Here is a 23,714-nt window from a genome sequence, read left to right as displayed (position 1 = left end):
AGGGACATGGATGTAGCAGGAAGCCATTATCCTCAGCAAACCATCATGGGAACAGCAGCCCAAACACTGCATGTTCTCCTAAGTGGGAGCTGAAAAAAGAAAACACATAGACACAGGGAGGGGAACAACACACACTGGGGTTTGTTAGGGGGTATGGGGAGGGAGAGCATCAGGATAAACAGCTAATACATGTGGGGCTTTAACCTAGGTGATGTGTTGACAGGTGTAGCAAACCACCATGGCACATATTTACCTATGTAACAAACCTGCACACCCTGCACACATATCACAGAACTTAAATTTTTTTTTTAAAGTTTTCTTCCTGTACTGAATAACCCTATATTTATATTACATATTATAATGTTTATTGTATTAATTATATTTACTTATTATTTTCTTCTAAGCTGCATTTTCCATCATATCACACTGACTGGCCCAAGTCTTAAAAGCACTTTGGGCCAGATGCAGTGGCTCACACCTATAATCCCAGAACTTTGGGAGGCCAAGGTAGGTGGATCACCTGAGGTCGAGAATTCAAGACTGGCCTGACCAACATGGAGAAACCCTGTCTCTACTGAAAATACAAAAAATTGGCTGGGTGTGGTGGCACATGCCTATAATCCCAGCTACTTGGGATGCTGAGGCAGGAGAATCGTTTGAACCTGGGGGGTGGAGGATGCAGTGAGATTACACCACTGTGTTCCAGCCTGGGCAACAAGAGTGAAACTCCATCGTAAAAAACAAAACAAAACAAAACAAAACAAAACACTTTGATCAGTTACTACCACAATACAAGAAATGCTGGGCCATAAAGCTTCAGTAGAAACAAAGCATTTGTAAATATTTCACAAAATTTTAAATAAGATTTAATATATACAGGCACTTTTCAAAAGAAGACAAATATGCAGCCAAGAAACATATGAAAAAATGCTCATCACCATTGGTCATTAGAGAAATTCAAATCAAAACCACATTGAGATACCATCTCATGCCAGTTAGAATGGTGATCATTAAAAAATTTGGAGACAACAGATGCTGGAGAGGATGTGGAGAAAAGGAACATTTTTACACTGTTGCTGGGAGTGTAAATTAGTTCAACCATTGTGGAAGACAGCGTGGCGATTCCTCAGGGATCTAGAAATAGAAATTCCATTTGACCCAGCAATCCCATTACTAGGTATATACCCAAAGGATTATAAATCATTCTACCATAAAGACACATGCACATGCATGTTCATTGTGGCGCTGTTTACGAGACCAAAGACCTGGAACCAACCCAAATGCCCATCGATGATAGACTGGACAAAGAAAATGTGGCATATCTACACCATGGAATACTATGCAGCCATAAAAAACGAGTTTGTATCCTTTGTAGAGACATGGATGAACCTAGAAACCATCATTCTCAGCAAACTGACACAAGAACAGAAAACCAAACAACAGATGTTTTCACTCATAGGCGGGTGATGAATAATGAGAACACTTGGGCACAGGGAAAGGAACAACACTCACAGGGCTAGGTGGGGGAGTGGAGGGACAGTGGTGAAGGGGGCGGGGGCAGGCGGGGAGGATGGGGAAAGATAACACCAGGAGAAATGGAGAAATGCTTGATGTAGGCGATGGGTCTGGGGGAGGGGGGTGGGCAGGATGGAGACCGAAAACCACCATAGCATGTATGTACCTATGCAGGATGCAGGAAGTGCACATGTATCCCAGAGCCCATACTGCAATAAAAAGATTTAATATGTAATAAATATTTTTAAACTATTAATGTCCGCTTTACATTTTTTAATTTGTACTAAGTCTTTGAAACTGGTATGCTTTTTAGACTTACAGCACATCTGAATTTAGACTAGCTTCATTTCAAATGCTCAACAGCCATGTTGAAGAATGACTACTGTATTAAACAGTGCAAATTTTAGAAGCTGCTTCTGGAAGGCTAAGAGTACAGTATTCCCTAGGTTTTTCTATGTTTAACAGGATTTTTCTATAGCTTTGATTTTTGCTGGACAACTTGGTTCAATATAAAGTTCTTATTCCTTCAGTTACTTCCCTACCATTAAACTCTGTATTGCTCTGTGGAAGTCTGATGCCAATCTGACTTTCTTTCCTTTTTCTTTTTGAGACGGCGTCTCACTCTACTGCCCAGGCTGAAGTGCAGCTGTGCAATCTCTGCTCATTGCAACCTCCACCTCCCAGGCTCAAGCGATTCTCGTGCCTCAGCCTCCCAAGTAGCTAGGATTACAGGAGTGCACAGCCACATTCAGCTAAGTTTTTCATTTTTAGTAGAGGTGTGGTTTCACCATAGTGGCCAGGGTGGTCTCCTGACCTCAACTGATCCACCCACGTTGGCCTCCCAAAGACACTGAGATTACAGGAATGGATCACCATGCCTGGCCTTTCTTTCGTTTTAAATATTATTTTTGCATGGAGACCTTGAGGATTTTTATCTCTGTATTTGTTTTTCTCTTTAAAGTATAAAAGTTTTCCTACACTATGTCTTTGAGTTGACTGTTTCAGGTCAATTTTCACAAGCATATAGTAGGTCCTTTCAATAAACAGATTCTGGTCTTCCTTTACTTACAGAAAGTTTATATTTTTAAATACTACCTCTGTTTCACCATTTGTTTTCCTTCTTAAAAATTCCAGTTGAATGTATGTTGAATCTTTTTGAATATCTTCTGTATTATAATCTTTTCTCTGATCCTTTATCTTCTCATTTGCCTGTTTTCATCTCTTTCCTCAATGCCCTTTATTAAATTTCCAATCACCTCTAGTCTTCCTTGGGCACCTTGAAATTTAGTCTTAATTTTTACAAGAATTTTGTCATTTTCTTCAATTTCTTCTGGTCAACTCTAATTACACTTCTTCCTGGTGTTTACTTTGGTTCTACGTTTCCGAATGTATAACTTGAAGGTTTCTTCTCTTCTTATCTCCAAAGGCTTATTTAAGAATATTTAATACAGGTCATGGTGTTTTGTTAATGATAACTGCCTCATGAATGGCTTAGCTGGAAATTTTTTTTTCTTAAAAAAAAAATATGGAACGCTTCACAAATTTGCATGTCATCCTTGCACAGGGGCCATGCTAATCTTCTCTGTATCATTCCAATTTTAGTATATATGCTGCCAAAGCGAGCATGGAAAATTTTTAATAGCTAAAATGTTTTGATTCTTATTTTCTGCTTTCTTCTTTGTATGTATCTTATATGAAATTTCCTGTTCAGTGTATAATTTTTTATTTTCCTTCACCAGCAATAAAAATTATACACAGTAAGGGCAACAATTTGGAATAAGTATCTAGGATTTTTAGTTCAAATGCTCCCTCTTCTGAACTGAGGCCAAAGTGGGGTGATTAGTTTGTCTTCTGATTTTGTGGTTTTCTTATTTCTACAGAACACTTCATTTCTCCCTCTTGCTTCTTTCTTTTCACCACCAGGTATTAAAGGGGAACAACTCCATCCCCAAAGTGGTACTTTTCTGACCTGTCACCCGGAATCCCATGTACTTTTGAGTAGCCAATGTTAGAATCTAATCTAAGACCAGATCACACTATTTTCCTACTAGTGTAGGAATTTTTCTTTCTAAAGGTAATTTTCATTGTGTGCTATTACTGTTCGGCTCCTGGCTCCCCATTTCCCTCTCCTCTTGTCCATGTAGTCTCTGCAGTTTTAACTCTCCCTGCAGTGGTCTCTGAAGTTGTGTAGGCTATATTTGGTTATTTATTTATCTCTGTAACAATTTGAAGTGTGTCTGCTGGTTATGCTGAAGACACAGATTACGGTTAATTGGTTTTATTTTATCTCTTTGTTGATCTGTGTGGACTTTTAGAGAATGCATGTAAAGATACAGATTTAGGAGGCCACAACCATCCTATGGAAATCCAGGAGTCTCAACTCATCAGGAATTGTCAACGTCTTTTTAATTGATGCTTTAGTTGAGAATCTCCTCTATTCTTCAAATGCTACCTTTGGTAAAAAACTGAATCTTCGGTAGTTCATAATGAGCACCAGTGCTAAGCCCTCATGAACAATTCACTAGAAGAGGCAAACAACTCACGCCTGTAATCCCAGCACTTTAGGGGGCCGAGGCGGGTGGATCACGAGGTCAGGAGATCAAGACCATCCTGGTCAACATGGTGAAACTCCGTCTCTACTAAAAATACAAAAAATTAGCTGGGCATGGTGGCGCATGCCTGTAATCCCAGCTACTCAGGAGGCTGAGGCAGGAGAATTGCCTGAACCCAGGAGGCGGAGATTGCGGTGAGCCGAGAATGCGCCATTGCACTCCAGCCTGGGTAACAGGAGCGAAACTCCGTCTCAAACAAACAAACAAACAAAGAGGCAAACACTATGAAAAAAAGCAAAGGAGGTAAAAAATAATAACAATAATAATGAATTCAGCTTGTGAAAGAAACATATTACTTTGTGGAACATTTGACTAACTCTAGATAAAATGGTAAAAATCTAGTCAAGATACTACTATGAAAGAATAAAGTAAAATAATGTTTTTCATCTCTACTAAAACAGCAGGAGTATGTTCAGAGATTGCAGATACTGAAAACAATTGATAATAAGAAGTCTCTTACACTTAGGAAGTAACTTTGCTACCTCATAGTGAGTCTGTTCAAAAATAGTAAACGCATAAAGGAAATGACAACAAAACTTTTTACTGTTAGAGAAGATTCACGGAGTAATCTAGATTAGCACCTTGTACACATAAAGGCATACCTCAGAGATATTGCAAGTTGGTTCTAAATCACTTCAATACAGTGAATATAACTATAAAACAAATCACACCTTTTTTTTGTTTGTTTGTTTCCCAATAGATATAAAAGTTATGCTTACAGGCTGGGTGTGGTGGCTCACACCTGTAATGCCAGCACTTTGGGAGGCCAAGGCAGGTGGATCACCTGAGGTTAGGAGTTCAAGACCAGCCTGGCCAACATGGGGAAACCCTGTCTCTACTAAAACCACATAAAATTAGCCGGGCGTAGTGGCAGGTGTCTATAATACCAGCTACCTGGGTGGCTGAGGCAGAAGAATCGTTTGAATATGGGAGGTAGAGGCTGCAGTGACCCGAGATCGTGCCACTGCACTCCAGCCTGGGTGACAGAACAAGACTCTGCCTCCAGAAAAAAAAAAAAAAGGTTATGTTTATACTGTACTGTAGTCTATTAAGTCTGCAATAGCATTATGTCTAAAGAAACAATGTACATAGCTTGCTTTAAAATATTTTATTGCTAAAAAATGCTAGAGATTATCTGACCCTTCAGTAAGTCATAATCTTTTTGCTGCTGGAGGGTCTTTCCTCAATGCTGAAGGTTGCTGGCTAACCACCACCTAATCAGGGTGCTGGTTGCTGAAGGTTAGGGTGTCTATGTCAACTTCTTAAAATAAGATAAAGTTTATCATGCTGATTGACTCTTATTTTCACAAAAGATATCTGCAGCATACAATGGTGTTTGATAGCACTTCACCTATAGAACTTCTTTAAAACCTGAAGTCAGCCGGGCGCTGTGGCTCACGCCTGTAATCCCAGCTCTTAGGGAGACAGAGGCGGGAGGACAGCTTGAGCCCAGGAGTTCGAGACCTGCCTGGGCAGTATAGCAAGACCCTATTCTCCACAAAAAGGAAACAAACAAACAAACAAACAAAAAAACCTGTAGTCAATTCTTTCAAACCCTGTCAATGCTTTATTAATTAAGTTTATATAATATTCTGAATTCTTTGTTGTCATTTCAATGTTCATAGCATCTTCACCAGGAGTAGATTCGATCTCAAAAAAACACTTTCTTTGCTCATCCATAATAAGCGACCTCTCATCTGTTCAAGTTTTATCATGAAATTACAGCAATTCGGTCACATCTTGAGGTGCAACTTCTAATTTTAGTTCTCTTGCTATTTCTACCACATCTACAGTTACTTCCTCCACTGGTTTTGAACTGCTCAGTCATCCATAAGAGAGGGAATTAACTTCTTCCAAATTCCTGTTAATGCTGATATTTTGACCTCCTTCCATGAATCACGAATATTCTTAATGGCATCTAGAATGGTGAATCCTTTCCAGAAGGTTTTCAATTTAGTTTGCCCAAATCCACTGGAAGGAAATCACTATCTATGGCAGCTATAGCCTTATGAAATGTATAATATTAAGACTCAGAAATTATTCCTTTATCCATGGATGTTGCGTTAACAGGGACAAAAATAACATTTGCCCTTGTGTACCTCTTTGTCAGAGGTCTTGAGTGACCAGGTGCACTGTCAATGAGCAGTAATATTTTGAAACAAATCTTTTTTTCTGAGCAGTATGTCTCAACAGTAGGCTTAAAACATTCAGTAAACCATGCTGTAAATAGATGTGCTGTCGTCCAGGCTTTGTTATTCCTTTTTCAAAGAACAGGTAGAGGAATTTAGCATCATTCTTAAGGGCCCTAGGATTTTCAGAATGGTAAATGAATGCTGGCTTCAACTTAAAGTCACCAGCTGCATTGGCGCCTAACAAGAGTCAGCCTGTCCTTTGAAGCCGGGCATTGACCTCTACACCATAGTTATAAAAGTCTTAGCTGGCATCTCTTCCAATATCAAGCTGTTTCGTCTATATTGAAAATCTGTTATTTAGTATACCCTCCTTCATCAACGATCTTAGCTAGATCTTGTGGGTAACCTGCTTCAGCTTCTCCATCAGCAGCTGCTGCTTCATCTTTCACTTTTAGTGTTGTGAACATAACTTCTTTCCTTAAACCTCATGAACCAACCTCTGCTAGCATCCAACTTTTTCTTCTGCAGTTTCCTCACCTCTCAGCCTTCTCAGAACTGAAGACCATCAGGACACTGCTCTGGATTAGGACATGGCTTAATGGAATGTTGTGGCTAGTTTGATCTATCCAGACCATTCAAACTTTCTTCCTATCAGCAATAAGGCTGTTTTGCTTTGTTATCATTCATGTGTTCACTGGAGAAGCACTTTTAATTTCCTTCAAGAACTTTTCCCCTGCATTCACAACTTGGCTAACTGGCTCAAGAAGCCTAGCTTTTAGCCTATCTTTGCTTTCAACCTGCCTCTGCTTTCGTCATGCCTTCCTCAGAAAGCTTCATCATTTCTAGTTTGTGATATAAAGTGAGAGAGATATGACTCTTCCTTTCACTAGAATACTTAAACAGGCCACTGTAGGATTACTAGTTAGCCTAAATTAAACATTGTGCCTTAGGGAACAGGGAGGCCTAAGGAGAGGAATAGAGACAGGGTGTAAGGGGTGCAGCATAGCTAGTTGGTAGGGCAGTCAGACACAATATTTATCAATTAAGTTCACCATCATATATGGGCATGGTTCATGGCACCCCAAAACAATCACAATAGTAACATCAAAGATAACTAATCACAGATTACCACAGCAGATATAATAATAATGTTGGAAACATTACAAGAATTACCAAAATGTAACACAAAGACACAAAGCACATGCTGTTGGAAAAATGGCACCAAAAGTCTTGTTCAACTCAAGGTTGCCATAAACATTCAATATGTAAAAAATACAGTATTTGTGATGTGCAAAAACTAAAGCGCAATAAAATGAAGTGTGCCTATAATTACGTATGCTTAGGATTGTTGAAGGGAGCCAAAAATCAATACAGCAAATGAAATAAAGAACAAGGGCTAGCAAATTCCTTAGGGGTAGAAAATAAAGAATTCAACATGTGACTGAATATTATGATAGAAGGTTAGTGATTTGGAACTAGAAATTAAATGCTTTTTTTCTTTAAAGACAAGTAAACACACAGTATCTCACAGAGTTGTTCTATAAAAAATAATTATGTGACTGTCCTATGAAATGGGAATTGCCATCAAGCAAGAAACTAAGCTAAATATAAAAAAAAAAAAGAGAGAAAGAGAGTAAGACAAAGGAAGATAACTCTTCAGGAAGAGAGTTTAAAGCTGTATGGTATCACTTTATGGTACACCTAGCGACACAAAATGGTCCTCATCCTCAGAATGGGATAAAATAAATAGAATTTTTATTACAAATAGAATGTTAATTTTTCTTGTCTTTGGGCCTTTAAACTACTAGTTTCTCTTGCAAGGTGATTTAGATGCCATATTCTCCAAAGACAATTCATGCCTTAATGTTTAGGGATGAAAATAGGTGGCCTATTGTTTTACATTTCCAAATAAGCATAAAAGAGTAACCATACTACAATTAAATAAGCATTTACTGAGAATATTCTAACTATAATCTGAATCAAAAGAGACCAAAATAAACAGAAGCTGATTTCTTGGCTGGTATCCTTCACACATTTACTAAAAACATTTTTAAACTGAGATCTGATGTATTTATATGAGTGAATGAATGACTTTACATTAATTTAAATCAAAGATTTACGCAAAATGCTTGCTTAAACAAAATGTTTTCACAAAATCTAGTAAGTATTCAAATCTTCTTGTCTCTTAAAAATGACACATATACTATAAACGTTACAGAGAGAAATATTGCCAATGGTAAAAAAAGAAAATCACTCTAAAGCCATACATCAAAGTAAAAATTCTAATTTCAGATTACAGTCATTTATAATATGCAATTCAAATGCACTAAATTCACACAGTGTAAAAGTTTCAAAAGCATTATTATTTTGTTCCTTTCAGAAATAACCTTTCCAGTAACAGGGTAGTAGAATGCAAAATAAAATTTTGTTTATATTTCCATTATATACATTACCATCTTATATTTGTATAGAATGGAGAAATCTTTCTTTCCTGCTCAGGTGCAAACCGTGATTATTTTTAGTTAAAACACCTGACACTAAGGAAGAATTATGAAACTTGAAGCTCTCTGGTTTTTTTTGTTTTTATAAAAGCAAGTACAGATTCTTCTAAGTTAAATGTTTTATAATTTTACATTTAGGAGGACAGAAGTAGCAATGGTCCAATCACCTTATTCAAGGAAGAATTATAGAAAATTAACATCTTACTAATATATTTTACTTTTTCTTGTTAAAAAGCCAAATTCTCACTTTATAAAGTATATCAATAAATGTTTATGAAATACATATATCACTTTATAGTTCAAGTAAAACAGGCTTATCTACTTTAATAAAAATTTGGAAGCTTTTTTTTTTTTTTAAAAAGCAAACATTTAAGAAAATATTAAAATCTAGCTTCTTGGAACAGTTTCACATTACATAAACTCAACAAAAAGCTTCACTTTACTCAGATTATAATTTTTTATTTTGTAAACCAAGAATTCAAATCCAAACTCTGGCTTCTTCCAGAGCAAGGCAAGTAAGCTTATTAATCTGTTACCTCATCCTTTAAATGGTGATAATAACACCTATCTCATAGGGCTGGAGGAAAGACTAGACAGTGGCTATAATCCCCAGCCCAGTATTAAACATACAGTAAGAAATCCAATGACAGATATAATTCCTAAATCAAAGACTGGATATCTGCATGAACTCCTTCTTCTAATGTCAAATTCTTTTTTGTTAGCAGTCTTAGGCATGAGAACATTTATAAATTTTGTTTGATTAACAAGACATTCCTTTTGTTCGTTCCCTTCCTGGGTTGTCACTAGTTAAATTTGTGAGAGTTTATTGTTTCAACAACTTGTGGTTACATGGTCTTAACATTTTGTGATATACAATTTCAAGACCATTTTCAACAAAAGGTATACTGAATAAGCTCACAATGGGGCTGAAATGTAATCCACTAATTATAAACTTGTCAATATTTTTTGAATCTTTTCTTTAAAAAGGTATAAACTTTTGCTCCCTTTCTTCTTCATTTCCCTTCAACTTCATCTGTGTCTTCCAGTCTTTCTAGGAGACAATGGGCAACCTTCTACAGATGACCAAGAATATGACCCTTCACATGTTCTTCAGTTTCTAAAACAAATGGTCTATTTCAAAGTTTACTGTTTTCTAACAGAGAAAAAAAAGGGTCACTGAAAACAGACAAAGGTTATCATAAAACAGCTGTTCAAAAAAACATACCTGAGATACTTAATTTACTTAGGCTAATTATGTTACTGTGGAAAGCTGCCCATTGTGGCACATGTAAACAAAAAAAATCAGGTCATTGTGTGGTTCTTTCTAATTTCTAGATCAGTGCTATCCATAAGAATTTTCTATGATCATGGGAATATTTTATATCTGTGATCCCCAAGAGGGTGGTCATCTGCCAAATATAGCTACTGAGAAGTGAGACTAAGGAACTTACTTTTCAATTTTACTTATTTGTATTAAATCTAAATAGCCACATGTGTCTATTAAAACGGATAGCAGTCTTTGACACTCTCCTTCCCTGTCTTTTTTCTTTTCCATTTTGAGCCTTATCCAGATGCTCTGGTTAAACTCCTTGTTTCAAATCCCTTCTCTGTTATCTCCAAGATTAAACAGCTTGACAGAGTTATAATCTCAAAATAATTACTGAAAAAGAATTTTAAAAGCTAGCTCTAAAATGCACTTTTTTGATGAAGAGCACTGCAATCATTTTAGATTTTTCTAGTCAAGATTTACTAAAAATTAAAAAACACATATATCAACAAGTGTTGAAACACTACAATTAAAACCGTAACAATATACACTTGCCTCTCAATTCTTTGTTAGCTGCATAATTAGTCTCAGGATAGGACAACAGCATAATTAAAAACAAGTACAGAACAAACCATAGCACAACCAAGCACAATTAAGATAACAAATGAAAATCACTCTATACCGATCTATTAATGGTGATAATACAGAAATTAGTGAATAGAAATAAGATAAATAAAATGCAATACAATGTGTCAAAGAAGAATTGTGCAGTTTCTATCTCTAGCATTATTTACCACATTAAAGATAAAATCTTATCTCAACTTCAAAAGACTTTTGATGACTACTAATGGTTCTTTCCAAATCTATGCATACATATTATTTTAAAGTACAATTATTTTAAAATATGATAATATCTCAAAAAATGTTAAATGTTTTAAGCTCCCCTCTGTTTCTCTTCTCTCTCCTTCCCCACTGTCCCTACATATAAAACAGTCTATTTTTAAAGCACAAATGTAGGTGTTAAGAAAAACAACTATGATGCTTTACTGTTAGGAACAAACAACGGCCTCTCTCTGGGACTGGTATTAATGTCATCACCACCCATCAATTCCTCCTTTCTTTGCCTATCAATTTGGCTTTGAGGATCCTGGGGGGGCGTGGAGGGTGGGTAGGAGGATGGAACATGTAAAACAATCTCAGTATTCAGGGATATGATTCAAAAGAATTCAAGTTATATGAATACAAAGTTATGTGCTTAACTACACGCCAGTTTCTGAATGACTACTGAATTTGATTTTCTCGTTTGGAATTTGAGTAAACATAATGAAACTTACTATTTTGAGCCAGGGCTTGAAGCAGACAATCCAAGCATCCTTCTAAACTATCCTCAGTCCTGTCAACAGCTGTTATCTTCAGCTTCTTTAAGGTATCACTGAGATTATCTGCTTAAAGAAAAAAAAAGAAAAATCAGAAACTCACCAACATTTTGACCACCATATGTTACATGATAAAAGGATAAACAGTTATCATTAAACTGAAGAGCTTTATATAATAGCAAATTAACCTCTACATACATTCCAAAATGGCATTAGACAGTACTATTAAAAAAATTTAAAATATACTTTGTTCACTTAACTCAGATATGAAATATTGTTACATGTAAGATATCAGGAATATTCCAAAGATTATCAAAGAACATCTTTTTTCTATATTCTTACAAAGTATCGAGCTTGTTCAGGAAAGCAACTATGGTTTGAAAAAATTAAATGTTCACAAAAATATATAGTTTTGCAAATATTTTATTTCATTGTTGACTTCCTCTGTTGTACATTAAAGACATAAAATAAAAAATGACGATTTAGAAAAATTCCAAAATAATATGATTCCAAATAATACAAAGCATGATAACTACAAAACTTACCTTAATACTGTCATTTGAAAAATACTTCATATTGAAGTACTGCTTTAAGCCCTAATATGCATATTTTGGATTATATAAAGCCTTGCTTTCTTTCTAAATTATATGTGAATTCCTCTAGACCACAGATTCTCAAAACCTCTCTACACTATTAAAAGTTATTAAGAATCCCAAAGAGCTTTCATTTATATTATTCCTATAGACATTTAACATATTAAAAAATCAAAACTGAGACTTTTTTCAATTTATTTAGTAATTTATTTAAATGTAACAGTTATAAACCTATTGCATATTAACATAATTAGCATTTTAATGAAAAAAGCTATTATTTCCAAACAAAAAAATTTAGTAAGAAAAATGGCACTGTTTTAAATTTTCAGAATTTAAAACAGAAATCTCATTTCAGAAATGAAATCTCATCCAGGCCTGGCGGCTCATGCCTGTAATCCTATCACTTTGGGAGGCAAAGGTGGAAGGATCACTTGAGGCCAGATGTTTGATACCAGCCTGGGGAACAAAGGGAGTCCTCAACTCCATGAGAAATAAAAATAAATTAACTGCATCTGGTGGCATATGCCTGTATTCCCAGCTACTTGGGAGGCTGCAGTGGGAGAATCACTTAAGTCTAAAAAGTTTCAGGCTACAGTGAGCTAGGACTGCTCCACTGCACTCCAGCCTGGGCATCAGAGCAAGACCTTGTCTCTTTTAAAAAAAAAAAAATGAATCTTAATAACGTGGTTCAACAAAAGATAACTGGACTCTCGTATCTACTTCTGTATTCAATCTTGGTTAATGTGCTGTTTTGGTTTGAACAGATGAAAAAAACTTAGTCTCAATATATACAATATATATAGCCTTTTCAGATATTGTGGATATTCATTGAGAGCTAAAACTGGACACCTAGTAGTTCCTTAAAGGTTAGTTTCTCTGCAGAAGCTGAAACAATATCAAAGAATGTTTCCATTCTCCAGAAGAGGAAAGATTTATCTGATTAAGGCTGAGAAGGACTACTGGACATGTATGGCTCAGCCCTTCTGCATTCCTGTTCTTAAGGAAGGGACAAGAATTTTCTGTTCTTCCACACCTGTGGCTGTCCAGGTGTACCAGTAACAAAATGAGTAAATATGTATAATTCAGTAACAAAATATTCGTAATCCCATCGTGGCTATACAAATAGAGGCCTTAACTCTAGACTTTATCGATTTTAAGCAGATATTTTAAAGTCTAGCAGACAACTCATCTGCTTTTACCTCCAGTGGTTCTAAACTTGGGTAAGAAACAGAGGATATTATTTTTGCACTCCGTCAAACCATGACAGCAAATTTCAGTAGTAAATCCTTAGCATGCAAATTACTTTCTGTGTAAATCCAGAGATCTGTATTTTATATTTCCTTAAAAACATTGAAATTGTTCTAATGAAAATGTGTCAGCTTCTGGCTTGTAATGAGGCAGTAAGTAGAGACAGAAATGGAGGAATATTAACAAATAAAGTTTTTTCTTAAAACCACTTCTTCCCTGTACATCAACATATGGTCTAGCTTGTCTAGTGAAAGAATAAGTGACATCTTCAAAGGGTTAAAGCAAAGTTTACTTGGTCATTAATTCTGAGTCTCCCACTTCCTACACACTTAATCACTCCTTAAAACCTGATCTAACCAAGTTCACTAAAAGCTTATCAAAATTCCTCTGTCAAAGGTCTTAAACGGTATCTTGATGAAGCCAATAAATTTTTCTCAAACCTCCTTTGTGATATCTCTGTAGCAATAGACTGTTTTTACATCTCTAAAACACCTCTTAACTTAGAAACATCAGTCTGAACATTTGTTTTTGGTCTTCTTCAACAGATCTTCCTTCTCTATCTGCCTCTTTAATATTAGTGTGACCCAGTTGTACACAGAGCCCTCTTCTCTTCCTAATATATGCATGCCCTTCAGAATATTAGGATAGTATGATCTTTCCTTCTTTCCTTCCTTCTTTTATTCAGTCGGACAGACCCTTGCTTTATCTCCCTATCAATATGAAAAATTGCCACATTTTAGGACTTGTTACATTTGGATAAAGCCTGATGCAACTTCTGGTAACCCTGAACAGCTGTCATTCCTAGCATTTCTCAAAAGTCCCTGTTAAAAACACACAAACATCTACACTTCCCCACTAAAGCTTTCAAATTTTGCAAAGCCTTTTTTTTTTTTTTCCTTCATTTAGGCGCCAGAGGCTCTTTATGCTCCAACCTCTCTTCTATAAACCAGAAACAAATAATTTACTGGTCTGTAAGTACTTAATGTAATGGAAGAGTTTTAATAAGACCTAAATTTTTAGCTATCAGTTTCTCTTTTCTTATCATCAATCTAAGAAAAACTAATGAGGAAAGTGATGCTGTTTTAATGTTCAAATAATTTGACTTAAAAGTACTTAAGATCATCATCATCATCATCAAAGAACATACTTGACTGTGAACAAAGGATTGTCCCAAAGAACCAATCTCAAGACAGTGTCATGTTAAACTAAGAAGTTATGAAATTCTTCATGTTATTTGTGGTGGCATTTTTTCAGTTTATCTTCCTCACAATATTATTCAGAAATGGTAGCTTTATTTTCAAGGTTATTGAATCTAAAACATCATATTTTTAAATGTTAATCAATTCCATCACTTAACTATATGCTAGTAAGTAATACGTGGGTATATAGATAGATAAGTGTTTGTTATCTTTGGACAATTATACCACTGTTGATTATAAAACCGACAGGAGACAAGCACACGATAAGAACTACTAAATGTGCTTGTAAAAGTTCAAGACATTTTACCTCCCTTCAAATGTCACTCAATTTTTTTTCTAAATCTATAATTTTCACCTATCTAGTAAAAGGCTTTACTAGCATCATTATCCACATCAAATCTTAAAAAAAAAAATTATTTCTATGTTAATGAGGTTTTCAAGTACCTAGAATATACAGCCGATGCATGAATGGAAGAATTTCAAGTTTATCTCAAAATGAATGGCATTAAGTCAATCTGGGGCACCTGGCTTAGCAGCTGAAAATAATAGCAAACTCTCATGAATATTATGTTTTACTTATCTAAATGGCTTAGTATCTGACTGAATGAAGCTATTTTTAAAAGCTCATCAAATGAAGTAGCAATAATAGTTTCTGTTAGTCTGTCAAGTCGAAAGGTCTGTGTTTAAAAATTATAATATTTTCTGTTTTACTTTGTTGTATTTCAGTTTCCCACTTTTCTTCTGCTTACAGAGCTGGTCCTAAACCAGTCAGAAACTTTTACAACTTCATTATACCCTCATCTCCCATTACGTCGTACTTTCTCACACAACATCATGTGTGTCAGTCCCACTATGTTATTGGCTTTTTTTAAAGCACATTTTCATTTTTACAATTCTGAGAATTAAATTCTTATCTAAAATTCCTTTCTGTTGTGCATTTTCCACATATAGCATGGCTACTTACTTGGCAAAGTCAACTAATATGCCAAGTCCTACATGAAGTCTTCTGTATTTCTGCAGGAAACCTTCCTTTTCTAGGCTCCCATATTTTGTTTATACCTGACAAACATGAAATTTTCTATTTTTATATAATTTCTTTATTGTTAAATTTATTTCAACATATTTTAGAATTTTGTCATTCCTGAGATTTAAATAAGTTGTCCTATGTTCATGTGTAGGTGACATATCTACAGTAAAAGAGCTACCTTGTATAATTATCACATAATCAATCACCATTAAAATTATTTCTTAGCAAGCTAAAAAAGTTTAAGTATAAAAATCATGTCTCTTGATCCCTGTAAAGGGAGGACTACTGTATTGTAATCTAATTCTCCAGTTATTCCCAATTTCACTGACTTCTAACAATATGAAAAAAAAAAAAATCATGCCTCTCTTCATTGCTACTGCTGCTATAGATGCTTGCTGTTAAGATATAAACAAGAAAGAAAAACATAAGAAAACTGGGAGCTTAGAAAAAGTATTTAAAGTTTAATCATTTATCACTACCTTCATAATTATTACTTGGTCTCAATAAAAAATTGAAAATTAAAAAGAATATGAAGCTAATGTGAATGGCAACTTTGTTAAATTAGTTTCCATGACTAAGTTCTATAGAGGCAAGATCTAACAGGAATGTACATAAATACTAAATATGTTTTGTGAATATACATTTATATGCATGATCTGAAAAAGAAATATCTGAGCAAAAAAGCAACTGTTCAGGGTGCATGTGTGTACTATTTCAAAGGCAATTCAGGCAGTACTTGGATAATTAGAAATATTTCTAATATTTAAAAAGAAACTAGTTAGAAACTATTCTATTTAATGAAAATTCCAAACTAAATTTCAAAAATGTTACACACCTAACTTTTACCTTAATTTGTTACTTTTACATGTAGTCACACCTATTCATACACATGGCCTTTGCTTCCAGTATGGCTCTCCAGGTTGCAATGACATTGAAATTCTGTGCCTATTCATCAGTTATTCACACATCTATCCACTAGATACACCTCTTTCATTCCAGGTTAATTATAATTCATTACAAATTAATTATAATCCCATATCACTTACGTACCTCACTTTAGAAGAGTTAAGATTTCATAAAATGTAAGGGTGCTTATATGAATGTAATCAACCTGTCCTATGTGGGTCAAGCAGTTCAAACTCTATAACTAGTGGTTAAATCCCAGAACTTAACTTCATCAATAAGCTTGCAATCTATTTATGCGGTTATTTTTGTAGAATGTTATATAGTTGTATTTTTTTCTGCATTTTTCATTTTGCTAGTTTTACAGTTCTAGGTAAATAAAACGCTGTTTGTAGTTCCACTATTAGATTGAAAATTCCTCTAGGACAGGAAATTCTTCTAGGATACTCACGCTACTCACTATAGTGAAAATTTAGTAAACTCTGAAAACCTACATTACTTTTGAGTTACTTGCACTTACATGTTTTATTAGAAATTATGGCACAAACTGCCCTGATTAAGAAATATTTTTTATTAAAATGGGCTATATAAAAACAATGACTTCATTTCACTCTAAGTTATCTTCTCTAATTATTTTAGAAATGATCATTTCTAAATGATCATTTAGAAATTTGGAGTGCAGAGACACAATAACAGCTCACTGTAGCTTCAACCTCCTAGGCTTAAGCAATCCTCCCACTTCAGCAAACTGGATAGCTGGGGCATAGTGCTGACTACCCTGCCCAACTGATAATATTTTTTTGGAGACACAGAGTCTTTCTACGGTACTCAGGCTGGCCTCAACCTCCTTAGCTCAAGCCATCCTCCCACCTCGGCTTCCCAACATGCTAGAATTACAGGCATGAGCCCACCATGCCCAGCTATAGCAATAATCTTAATAAAAAAATGCCATTATAATTATTATATTATTTTAGGAAATCATAATATGTACTACATAACAGAAATCCTCTGGTAATTTTATGACAGGGTTATAATTTTATTCAATAGTGATCAACCTAGAAAGTCCACTGTCTTCTAAGAAGTGACAGGAAAGGTATGACTCAAAACAACTGCCAAATATATTAGCGATAATGTTACTATTATACATTAACATTAAAATTAGTATCAGGGATAACAATTTCCAGTTGGAGAGATCAGTACAGATATTCCTTTGTTCCTACAAAGTTTTGTTAGGCTCCTATGTTAATACAAATACTAAATTTTTTGCGGAAATTGTCCTTATTCATTCAAAGGTACTAACTGACATTTTTCATTCAACAAACTGGTAAAATTTATCATGAATCTATGTTAAAACCCACAGCATTCATTAAACATACATATTTCTTTCCTGGCTGCTAGAAGTCAATTAATATTTCTTCAAGACAATGTCAGAATAAAGAACATGTAAAGAAACCAAATTTCTCTAGGCAAACTTCTTTTTAGGCTATCTTTATTTGAAACGAAAGAAAAATTCAGTAAACATTTATTCAGCAGGTAGTTCCTACTTTGATGAATTTCAGTAACTATCTCTCTGAGAAAATGTATCTTTTAAGTTTTATAAATTGTTTCAGTTACTATTTTTATAAAACAAATCACCCCAAATTTACTGGCATACAACAAAAGCCATTTTATTATGCTCATAAAGTCTGAACCAGGAGTTCACAAAGGGCACACTGAAGATGGCTTGTCTCTACTTCACAAAATCTAGGGCCTTGATGCAGTCTCAAAGGCTAGGGGTAATAGGGAGTAACTCTATGACTGAAACTGGCATCATCAAAATCATCCAACAGTTCATCTGATATGGCTAGTGACTGGCATGAAAGGAAAGACTAGATTTTTGACCTGAAATCTGATATCTGAGACTTGGGACCTTTCTACAAGGCTTAACTTCCTAACAACATAGTAGCCTCCAGGTACTTGGACTTCTCAGAGCTCCAAGCAGACTGGTATTCCAACAATCAGAGTGGACGCAGCAATGCCTTTGATGACCTAGGCTGGGAAAGTCCCACAGCATCCCTTCTGCTGCATTCTACTGGTTACATAAATGTGCTCAGATTCAATAGGAGAATTAGACCCCAACTCTTAATGGGTGGTAGCAAGTTCTAAAAAAATATATGAGGTAAGAGATATTGTTGTGATCATCTTCAGAAAATATAACTGGCTACCATAACTTAATATTCACAACATGGTTTGGTTAAAATAGTACAATAAACAGCATTATATTATTTGATTGGTTTTAGCTCTAAATACAAGATAAAGTTTTCTAAAAATAATCATATTTTTAGCTTTGGAAATGGAAATTTTAAATTACATGGGATTGAAAAACTACTGTGTACTATTTAATATGTTCAGTACCTGGATGATGGGACCATTTGTATCCCAAACCTCAGCATCATGCAATTTACCCAGGTAGCAAACTTGCATATATGCCCACTGGATCTAAAATAAAAGTTAAGGGGAAAAAAGCCTACAGATAACATTATTTTTTAAAATTATATGGATATTGACCAGGCATGGTGGCTCATGCCTGTAATTCTAGCACTTTGGGAGGCCAAGCTGGGAGGATTACCTGAGGTCAGGAGTTCAAGACAAGCCTGGCCAACATGGTGAAACCCCATCTCCACAGAAGTATCAAAGTTAGCAGGGCATGATGGCAGGTGCCTGTAATCCCAGCTACCTGGGAGGCTGAGAAGCGTCAATCACTTGAACTTGGGAGGCAGAGGCTGCTGTGAGCCAAGATCATGCCATTGTATTCCAGCCTGGGTGACAGAGTGAGACTCCATCTCAAAACAAAAGAATTATATGGATATCACTTTATACAATATTTCCAACTCCCTTGCAAAACAGATATTATTATTATCTGATTGCAACAGATGAGAAAGCTGAATTCAGAAGCTGAATAACTTGCCCAGAATAAGTGCCAAAGTTGGGATAAATCCAGATATGTGTGTGTCTGCAAGACGAAGCTCTTCCTTCTGTATAGGTAGTTGAACTTTGCTCAGATAAACGAAAGTTACACAGATATTGTGCTAATGAGAACTGTGCAAAGGACAGTCTGTACCTTCCTTTATATATATGTAAGCTCTTGAAAAATGAATTTATAATCCAAACACGTTAGCTAGTTGTACTAGGTAACACCTGTCTATGTATCTGAATATGTGACTAAAAAAAAAAAAAAAAAGAAAAACCCACAATGAAATGTACAAGGAAGCAGTCTGCCATAGTATCTCAAGGGTAGTATAATGGTGGATACACACTTTAGCTTTCAGTAAGTGTTTAACTGAATAAATTCTAGAAAAAAGTTCCAGATAATTTTAAGTAATGTGCACTTATATATATCCAAGAAGCTGTACTAGGTGCTGAAAAAGTAAATATAATGTCCTCTTATTTAAATTCTTAGTGGCCTCTGTTTTCTCTTGGGAATCTAAATTATGTCCTTTTTTAAATCACTTATTTTCTATCATTTTTTATCTACTAGTTAGAGTTTAAGCATTTCAAAAGCAGAAAATGTGACTACTTGCACTACTTCGTCACCATTTATAATGCCTAATATGGTAACCTCGTGTTTCTAATTTGACTGATGGTGATTTGTACACATCACATAAAAGCCAGAAATGTGACACAATGGACAGGTTTTTTTGGAGCTTAATGCCACACCACCCTCCCCAGAAATGCATTTCTGCAACTAAAAGGAAAATAAACTAATCAGCTCACACAATTTTTTCTTTGCCCTAACTATATTTTTAAGACTAAATATAGCTTATATTAAAAACAAATCAACATTTTTATTTCTCTGAAGCATAACTACATCAATGTAAGTTTTGCATTTTGTAATGATCAGTTTCATCTTTTATGTTGAAGTTACTTGAAGAATCTTCAAATGGGAAATTTCGGAAGAGTTCAAAAATTGTTTTTAAAATCTGACAAATTTCGTTAAAAAAATCTTTAATGGTATGTGTTTCTCACAGCTCTGAAGTCAATTTTTTTAAGTACAATTTCTGACTTCTTTTCCTATAAAAAAAATTCACACCCACAAATTAGAAGAATTTACTAGTTATCTGAAATTATTTTATATAATTTTTTATATCAATAAAAAAATTAAATGTAATTTTAAAATTTTTAAATTATGTAATTCTTTTGCATATAATTAAATAATTTTATAGAATTCTTATATATTAGAAAATGCTAAGACACAAAAAAATAATATTCTTTAGAAACAATATAGTGGTCCTATTATATTATGAGGACTTTTTTTTTTAAGATGTAGTTTTTGCTCATTACCCAGGAGTGTAATGACGCCATCTCAGCTCACTGCAACCTCCACTTCTCGGGTTCAAGCGATTATCCTGCCTCAGCCTCCTGAGTAGCTAGGATTATATGTGTCACCATGCCTGGCTAATTTTGTATTTTTAAGTAGAGACAGGGTTTCTCCATGTTGGTCAGGCTGGTCTCAAACTCCTGACCTCAGACTATTGATGACTTTTTAAAATGCAACACCATCATTTTCCCTAGAAGATTTATTTAATGCTACAAGGCCAAAAATAAGGAAATAAAAAATCCAACAGATCTTGGTTTGGGTTAGTGAAGTCCTTATGAGGTAACTGAGCTTGAAAGTTTCCATATTAAAATTTGTATTAGTTCCTTATAAAATAGGCCCTGCATTTCCTTCATTTGGAATCTATTCTGTGGTTCTTAATCAATGACAACGCTAATACCTTAAGGATATATATGAAATGAGGATATAAAAGAGCTTAAGCAACTTGCCAAAGGCTATACATAGTTTATGGGCAAGCAGAGGATCTATCTCATAATCTCTATGATTTCTTATATCATTCTGATTAATTAAAAATTCAGTTTAAGCATGACTACTGACTGTAAAGATCATAAGTAATTAACTGTGCTGTTGACTACTTGTACAATTAAATTTTCCCAATTAACCTCTTAATTTTAAAATAAATTTATTAATTTTCAAAAAGTAATAATAAATTCAACTTAATTTTAAACATAATTAAATCTTTAGCAATTCAGATACCTCCAGGAACCAGATAAACAGCAGTTTTATTGAGTGTCCTATATAATAGGACAACTACAGATGATGGTTTAATGGGAATGCAGCCTCAGGGACCGCAAATTTTTTAACTTTTTTTGAGACAGAGCCTTGCTCTGTTGCCCAGGCAGGAATGCAGTGGCTCTATCTAAGCTCACTGCAACCTCCACCTCCTGGGTTCAAGTGAGTCTCATGCCTCAGCCTCCCGAGTAGCTTGGACTACAGGCTCATTTTTGTACTTTTAGTAGCCATGTTGGCCACTCTGGTCTTGAACTCCTGACCTCAAGTGACACTCCTATCTTGGCCTCACAAAGTGCTGGGATTACAGGTGTGAGCCACCACTGGGCCAAAAAGCATATTTTCATCAGAAATTTTTTGATATTTAAGTGTTGACTGCGAATTCCAATTTCTAAAATTTCCTTAACAAAATCCATCTACATGGTATATGTGGCCTACAGGCTGCTGCTTGACAAAGTCTATTACAAACATTCCTATTATCAATGTAGGATACTGTTGTTAAGAGTAGGAGCATGCCTAAATCTGTAGTGACTTTGTAATATCTACAAACAAGTATTTACCGAATGTCAAAAAGAAATATAAAACACTGAGTGAACAGAACTATATCACTAAATGAGATTTGAAATCTAAGAAGTAGCAGGTACCATAGAAATGAGAGGTCAGTAGAAGAGCCCAGGAGCCATGTTAATGAGTTAGAGTATGAAAAATAAATAAGAAGAGGGAAGAAAACAGGCTATTCTAGAAAAAGTAATAACAGCATCAAAGATGTACTGGTGTTAAGATGAAGAATATAGGAAACAGTGAAATATTAAAGGAAGATACATTTCAGAGAGTAATAAGAAATAACAGGTAGAAAATTTCTGTGGGTCTTGAAAGCTCAGCAGAGTTTAGACTTCACATGATAGGCAACTGAATCAATATTAGATTCTTGTATAAAAAGTAATACAATTGACATAGTGTCTTTTAAAAATATTTATCTGGTCATAGTATATAGAAAGGACTGGGGAGCAGAAAGTCTAATATCTCAGTATTACAGGAATGAGGTGATAAGTGCCTAGATTCTGTTAGTGGAAATGTTGGAAAGAGTCAAGAGTTTTCCATTAACTCACTTACTTGAATGAATCCTTATATTAGCTTATTCACGTTTATGTGTATGTGTGTATGTATGTGTGTACTTGCTTTTTTTCAGTAACATATTGGAGCTGGCCTGTTATAAAAAAAAGAACACTAGCACAGGAGTTGAGAGATCAACATTCTAGGCCTGACACTACCCATAACTAAAGGCATGAACTCAGACCTGTCTCTTGACCTTACTGATTATCAGTTCCCTAACCTAGCCAAATAGAAAGAGAATCATAATATTACTTAATGTTCCGGTTATCACAATATGTCTCCACTTCTAAAACCAGCCATCTGAAGATTTCAGATTTAAAAATCTGGTTTCTGACTTCTTTTGAAAAGTCAAAAATCTGGCTTCCTTGGGCCCACATTCCTAGAGCAAAACTTGTTGAGGCTGAGCAGGGAATCCTCTTTCAGTTTGGGCAAATGCTCTAGTTGCATAGTCCGAGCATTTCCTTCTGTATCACTAGAATGATGTCCACTGTTAGCTGCCATTCATCATGTTTTCATTCCTGTCTTTGTTACAGTAGCTAAATATATTTCTAAGCTGTTCTTTTTTATTCAAAGTAAGAAAATGAAAGACAAAAAGACATACTTCAAAAAAAATAAGAGAAGGCCGGTATCTTCATGGAAATAAAAAAATTCTCTTCTATTCAATATGAAAAAAAAAGTATGTCAAAAAAAAATCATCATTTAACTACCTTTAATCAGTTTCATTTGAGTTTGGGAAGCCTGCTCTAGGTAATGGAAAACCATTACAAAATTGTCTAACAAGTACAACAATCAGATTTATATTTTAGAAACAGTACTTGTTATAGATGGAATGTCCCCTGAAAATATATATGCTGAAATCCAAACCCCAATGTGATGGTATTAGGTGGGGCCTTTGAGAGGTGATTAGGTCATGAGAGTGGAGCCCTTGTGAATGGAATTAGTGCCCTTATTAAAGCAACCTCCAGAGAGCTTCCTCACTCCTTCTACCGTGTGAGATTACAGAGAGAAGATGACCTATAAACCAGGAGGCGAGCCTTGACCAGACACTGAATCTGCCAGCACCTTGATCTTGAACTTCCCAGTCTCCAGAACTATGAGAAAAAAAAATCTGCTATTTATATGCT

The 23,714-nt window shown here is 35.0% G+C and overlaps 1 long non-coding RNA gene and 1 other non-coding gene across 3 annotated transcripts in view; both read right to left on the bottom strand.

Annotated features, from left to right (window-relative positions):
- Positions 1-3,034: 3,034 nt before the first annotated feature.
- Positions 3,035-3,141, bottom strand: LOC119469947. The gene has a single exon (XR_005198806.1). It is a non-coding gene; the product is annotated as a U6 spliceosomal RNA (small nuclear RNA).
- A 5,663-nt stretch (positions 3,142-8,804) lies between these two features.
- The window catches only part of LOC108298813, a 30,174-nt gene continuing 15,264 nt past the window's right edge, over positions 8,805-23,714 (bottom strand). The window contains exon 2 of one of the 2 annotated variants that reach the window (XR_001822707.2): positions 8,805-11,472. This is a non-coding gene — a long non-coding RNA (uncharacterized LOC108298813). The remainder of the gene's footprint in view (positions 11,473-23,714) is intronic. The other variant, XR_001822706.2, reaches the window with a different exon arrangement.

Source organism: Cebus imitator, unplaced genomic scaffold, assembly GCF_001604975.1.
Source record: "Cebus imitator isolate Cc_AM_T3 unplaced genomic scaffold, Cebus_imitator-1.0 Scaffold1102, whole genome shotgun sequence".
NCBI classification, from domain to species: Eukaryota; Metazoa; Chordata; class Mammalia; order Primates; family Cebidae; genus Cebus; species Cebus imitator.
This window is presented reverse-complemented; position numbering and strand designations above follow the sequence as displayed.